Source organism: Bos grunniens, chromosome 5 (genome assembly GCF_055505025.1).
Source record: "Bos grunniens cultivar Pamir isolate PY7600 chromosome 5, Bosgru_T2T1.0, whole genome shotgun sequence".
Taxonomy (NCBI): Eukaryota; Metazoa; Chordata; class Mammalia; order Artiodactyla; family Bovidae; genus Bos; species Bos grunniens.
In genome coordinates this window covers 112,711,505-112,717,833 of record NC_141169.1, presented here as the reverse complement: position 1 = coordinate 112,717,833, position 6,329 = coordinate 112,711,505, and the positions used below count along the sequence as shown (strand labels likewise).

The 6,329-nt window shown below is 54.3% G+C and overlaps 1 long non-coding RNA gene across 1 annotated transcript; it reads left to right on the top strand.

Moving 5' to 3' along the window:
• LOC147373116 (uncharacterized) lies at positions 1-2,722 on the top strand. Its single transcript, XR_015164530.1, has 2 exons — positions 1-1,202; positions 1,440-2,722. It is a non-coding gene; the product is annotated as an uncharacterized LOC147373116 (long non-coding RNA).
• The last annotated feature ends 3,607 nt before the right edge of the window (positions 2,723-6,329 follow it).

Sequence of the window (6,329 nt, the reverse complement as noted above, 5' to 3'; positions counted from 1 at the left end):
GACCTCTACCCCCAGGTTGAGTTAAGTGCTTCCTTTGGGCTGCTACACCCCCTTTTCTTCTCCATCATCACGTTTGCCTTCTGTGTCCATCTTCTACACGTGGTTATCGACACCTTGAGGGCAGAGACCAAGTCTGTCTTATTACAGTGCCTGGGACACAGGAATTTCTCAGTAAGTTTGTTTGAACTAACAGATGAACAAAAGCAAATGTTAAACCCATGTTGGTTATTATGGCCCTCAGCACAGGGCTGGGCACCTTATGTAAATGTAAGGACACTTACACAAACTTATGAAATGAGTGAAAACCAACAACCCCAGAATTTTTGTTAGGAAGGGGGCTCAGTGGCAGCAACCTTGTTGGGGGTTGGGGAGTCCTCCTGGCGGAACAGTGGCAAAGCAGTGAAGAATCGCAGTGGTGACAGTTGGCAGTTAGAGCTGGGAAGTGGGAGGAAAGTGGCCCTGGCCAGGGGTCCACCTGGCTTGCAGGCCAAATCCAGTCACTGCCTATTTTTGCACAACTCTTGAGCTGAGAATGATTTTTACATTTTTTTAAATGGGGTGGGAAAATGAAAAGATGGGTAATATTGTGACACGCAAAAATAATACAAAATTCAAATTTCACGGTCGACAAAGTTTCACTGGAAAGCCACCCCACTCTCAATCACAGTGCTTTCAGGCTTTACTACTGCAGCGGTTGTGGTCGTCACCGACCCCCTACCCCCAATGTCCTGAAAGCCTAGAACATCTACTCTGTGGCCATTTATAGGAAGTTTGCTGAGCCCTGGCCTCTGCCTTCTTCGTCTGCCCCAGGAGGATCGCGAGGCGCTGCGAGCGGCCGCCAGGGGTCAGCATCGCCCCGCGGAGCCTCACCCGGGAGCTGCTTCCGGACCTGCAGCCTCCCGTCCTGCGCCGCGACCCACGCCGGCCCTGGGGCTCCTCCCGGTCCATGCCCGGGAGACGCCGGCTGTTGTTGTGGCCGGCAAGTGCGCGGAAAGGGTTAGAAGGAAGCTGAGGAGGGCCAGGAGCGTCATGGAGGGTTCGGGACTGGCCCGGAGGTTCGGCGGGCCTGTCTGATGTCCTATTTCCTTGGTTTGGGTTTCATTTGTATTTTATATAGGAAGGAGTCGCCAAACAAAAATTTAAAAAAAAATTTTACCCCAAACTAATCGGTCAAGAAAGGTTTGGGACTTTTGCACAACCAGGTAAGACGGTGGCCCTCTTGCAGGCTTGCAAGTAACAAATGCCAAGAGCTGGGGTGGGGGAGGGGTGAGAGGGCACTGAGGAGCTCTGGCCCTGAACAGAGGGTGCCACGTGGCATCTCTGGAACTTTTCTTACTTTGAGAACCTTGACCTGGAAACTTCTTTCAGGTGAACCAGCCTTTAATTCCACGTGCCAGCTGTATAGTGTGCTCACTCAGTCGTGTCTGACTCTTTTGCAGCCCCAGTAATTGTAACCCACCAGGCTCCTCTGTCCGTGGGATCTCCCAGGCACAGGAATACTGGAGTGGGTTGCCTTTTCCTCCAGAGGATTTTCCAGACCCAGGGATCCACCCTCTTCTCCTGTGTTTCCTTGCCTTGTCAGGCGGATTCTTTGCCGCTGAGGCACCTGGGAAAGCCTGTGTTGGGCCAACTACTCACCATTGAAAGTGGCCATTTTCCCAGGAGGGAGCAGGGGAAAACATCAAGAAGAGAATGTTCCATAAGGGAAATGCTCCCCCTGCCCTCCACCCTCCGAGTCACACACCACCAGAGGCATCAGCCCTTCCGGAGCTCCCCATCTATCTTGGCCATTGAGCTGAGTGCTTCACTCCGCCTGGTACCAAGAGTATCCCCGTCGTACTCGGATGGATGTGGAGCAGCTTGCTGGGTCATTTAGCTGATGCGTGCCAGAGTGGGGAAGCCTGCCCCCTCTGCTCTGTCCTCTCACTGCCAGAGCCTCAGTGAAGATGACAGCAAGCAGGATGGGTCCCCATGCTAAATCTGCGAGGGACTCCCTTGCTCATCATTCATCCTCAGGCCTGGCACGCGGTAAATATCCATTGAATGAACAGATGAATAAAGCCTTCCAGGTACCACGTGAAATGCCTTTCCTTGTCCAATCGCCCAGCTTCCAAGACTTCCAGGAGGAGATGAGCCAGGGAGTCCAGCTGCTCCTCGGGAAGTGAGGGCCCCCAGGCATGGTTCTTGGCTCTTAGCATGGGATGGGATGTGCTTTTCCCGTGCTTGTGCCCAGAGGACTGTGGCCTCTGTGGCCATGCTGCCTGTTCTTGCCTTTCCTCCCTTCCTCCTCCAGGCTCCCCAGGCATTTGCTGGCTTCCGTAACAGGTCCTAGCGGGTCTCCTACGACATGGACATTTGTCCCTGGAGCTGCTTTCTAGTGGCTGCAGACAAGTGGCTATCAGTTGAAGAGACCATGGGATGCAGTGACAATGCCCTAGGAGGGTCTGAATAACCAGATTCGAGCCCTTCCCATGACTTGTTGGATGGCTGTGGACACATTTCCTCACCTCAAAGCCCATCTTCTTCTCTGCTTTTGTGTTAGCCTTTGCAAGAAGCACGCAGACAGGGTCATTCCTGAGCAGCCAGAGAGGCCTGGAGACCTGGGCAATTGGGAAATGAAGACTGTCCACTGAGGACACATGCTGAAAGGAGAAGCCTTCCCAGAGGCTTGGATCAGGAAGGACTCCAAAGTCCTTAAGAAATTAAATCCTGTTTTGTTTCCCTGTCCGGTCTCAGGAGTCAGGAATAAGACTGAAAGGTCAAAGGGACTTCACTGGTGGTCCAGTAGTTAAGACTTTGCTCTTCCAACACAGGGGACACAGGTTCAATCTCTGGTGGGGGAACTAAGATCCCACATGCTGTGCGTCAGAACCAAAAAAAAGACTGAAAGGTCATGATCAACTCCAGAGCCTCTGACACCACCCACATGTATGAGCCTGACTTATTCTCTGCATCACGTGGCTGTCAAGTGTTCAATCATCAAATGAGTCGTTACTAAGCAGATACTGCGGATGTGATGGTGAGGCAGAAAGATGGTGTCCTGTCTCCAGGCACAGAATGGGTGTGTATCATTTCAGGCAGAAGCATAGAGTGGGGAGTGGGAGGCAGGGCCTCCCTCATTTCAGAGCCGGGAGGGCAGAAGCTTCACAGAGGAGGGTTGAGTCAGTCAGACCTGTCCAACTTTTCAAAGCCTTCAGGCTGATCCAGCGATGCCCTCCTCCCTCCCTCCCCACCCCCGCACCCCAGAGAACATGCTAACATCCACCCCACCACCTCCTAAGGTGCACGTCCTCTCCACCTTGGCCTGGCTCAGCTTCCTGAACCCAGGGTGCCTGTTCTGCACCACACCTCCTTCTGCTGCTGCAACAGCAGTGCAGACAATGACAGTGACAGCCGCTGGGTCCTCCAGGCGGGAAGGACGGTGGCGCACAGCCAGGCGATAAACTATACGCACAGCGCATGGCAGGGCTAATTAGCTGCTAAGGGGGCTTCGTCAGTGTTTACTCGGAACGTGTCATGGCACCCCAAGGAGCAGTCCCCACTGGCCCGTGTGGAGGAGGGTGGATGTCTCTCTGCTGTCAGCCCTGGCTGCCTTTGGAGGTGGGGATGTGGCTGGGCAACACACAGTGTCCAACGGTGCTGTCTGTGTAGGACTTTAACCGAGACTGAAGGAAGGGGGACAGATTGGGAGGAAATGTGGCAGGGCTGAGTAGAGTAAGACAGATGTGGCACATACACACACCTGTTCTGGGGAGTCCAAGGCGGGGACAAGCTTAGTTAGGTAACTAGAATGAAGATGGAAGATGCTATTGTGTCAGTCACAGAAAGCAAAATCTTTGGCAAGTCAACCAGTCTCTCTGGGCCAAAGTGTCCTGTCAAACAAAAGGAATGGTTTTGCAGGAGGTATGCCCAGGAAAGCAGCCCAGGGAGGAGCATGTGGCCTTTTCAACTGAGCTCAAAGAGCTCTTTTTCAACTGGAACGATTTTAACCCCCAGGGACACTTGGCAACTTTGGGAGCTATCTTTTGGTGGTCTCACCTGAAGGGTGCTGTGGCTTCCCTGGTGACTCAGACAGTAGAGTCTGCCTGCAATGCGGGACACCTGGGTTCGATCCCTGGGTTGGGAAGATCCCCTGGAGGAGGTCATGGCAACCCACTCCAGTATTCTTGCCTAGAGAATGCCATGGACAGAGGAGCCCGGCGGGCTACAGTCCACGGGGTCGCAAAGAGCTGGACATGACAGAGTGACTAACACTTCCGTTATGAAGGTGCTACTGGCGGTCAGCAGGGAGAGGCTGGGGCGCTGCTAGGCATTCTACCACGTGTAGGACAGACCCTCTCCCAGCAGAGAATCTGGGGTCCCAGGTGTCACTGGTGTTGCAGGCAGGAAGCCCTGAGTCAGAGGAGCAGACTTGGATCTGCGGTGCTGTGGGACTGTGAACAGTGTCCTCTTGGTCTGAAAAACAGAAGTGGTTAAGATCTGAATTGCTTATCACTCAACTTTGTGAGGCTCAGTCTCCAGAATGGGAGGCTCCAGGCTTTGTGAGGCTCCAGGCTCAGAACGGGAAAACTTCCTGTTCACTTTGGAAAGGGCCTTTCCCTGAACTTTTTCTTAGTTCGAAACCTGCGGGTGTGGGACTTCCCTGGTGGTTCAATGGCCAAGACTCTGCCATCCCAATACAGGGGCCGGGGTTTGATCCCTGGTCAGGAAACTAGATCCCTGGTCAGGGAACTGAACTGGAGATCCTTCAGGGGGAGAAAGAAAAACAATTCTGCATGCCGCAACCAAGACCTGGCACAGCCAAATAAGTAAATAAATATAAAAAAGAAAGAACAAGACCTTTGGGTAACTGAAGCACCCAGCACAGTGACTGACATATAGGAGGTGTTCATAAGTTAAAAAGAGAAAAAAAAGTCACAGCAAAAACAAAAAACAGCCCCCACCCCCTTCTGGTCCCATTTGCTCCCTATCTCAAGGCTGCCTTCTTGGTCTAGCCTTTCTATTAGGGTCCACATAGGCACAGAGTGGTGCTGTTGGCTGAGACCATCTCAAAAGCACCCCTGAAGGATCAGGGCTAACCAGACCCTGAGGGTGGCTGACAAGGGAGACTGGGAAGTTTCACCAAATGTCAAGGGCAAGCCCCCCCACCCCTAACCCCTGTGCAGGGGTCCCGCCTTCTCGCTCCAATGGGGCGAGGCCTCAGACCTCAAGGGCCTCTGCTCCCCCGAGGCTGGCCTCTCAGGGGGCTGTGCCGGTTGGTGGCACTCGGTCTACAAGGCTGCACTCTGACAGTGGGCAGCTTGGCGACTGGGGTGAGGTGGGGGCCACGAAGCCAGGCCCTGCACCCAGAGCACTGTTTCTTCCCCGTTCCTCCTGGAGCCCTTCTGACGTCACCAGCCTTCTGGAAGCTGCTGTGGAGGGACCAAGGGCATGATCCATCCTTGAACTTGCCGTCCAACTGGGAAGGCCAGATGTCCCTTTGAGATTTGATGACAGAAGGGATATTTCACCAAGTGTGCACAAGTGCTGGAACCGAGAAGCTGAGAGGCAGAACGGAGGGGCTGGAGCTCAGGCAGACAAGCTGCTTTTACGACTCCAGGGTCCTCAGCCATGAGGCCAGCTCACCCGAACCTCTGTAAGGACAGGGAGAGGTGTCCCGTCACAGGCCAGCGTTCTTCCCGGGACACTGCGCTGCGTCCTCCTCAACACGTGGTCTCCCACCCCGCTTGGCTTCTCTGAAGAGAGTGAGAATCACCCTGGGCTGGCTCAGCGAGAAGCCGGGGCAGGATGGACGGCCTGGCTCAAGGCTACAGAGACTTGGGACTTCCAGTCTGGAGCCTCCTGCATGTCAGGGGAGGGGAGGGAACTGGGCCTGCTTTGGGTGGGAGACAGGAAAAAGATTTGGTGGGCTTGCTTAGCTCAGCTAGTAAAGAATCCACCTGCAATGAGAGAGCCCTGGGTTCAATCCCTGGGTTGGGAAGATCCCCTGGAGGAGGAAAAGGCTACCCACTCCAGTATTCTGGCCTGGAGAATTCCATGGACTGGATAGCCCATGGGGTCACAAAGAGTGGGACACGACTGAGTGACTTTCACTTTCACTTCTTCTCGTAGGGGAGGCACAGACAGCCCTTGGCACAATCACTTAGGAGCCGGTCCCTTCCTCTGGCCGCCAGAGGTGTCCACTCTGCCCACCAAGGGCGCTCTCTCCACACAGACACCTTGAGCTGAGGTGTAGCCCCCTCCCCCCACCTTGTTTGCCACCTCCCCGCTCTTTTCCCCTCTAGAACAAGCAGGCCCATGTCGCCAGGCCTTGGTGCATAAGGAAACAG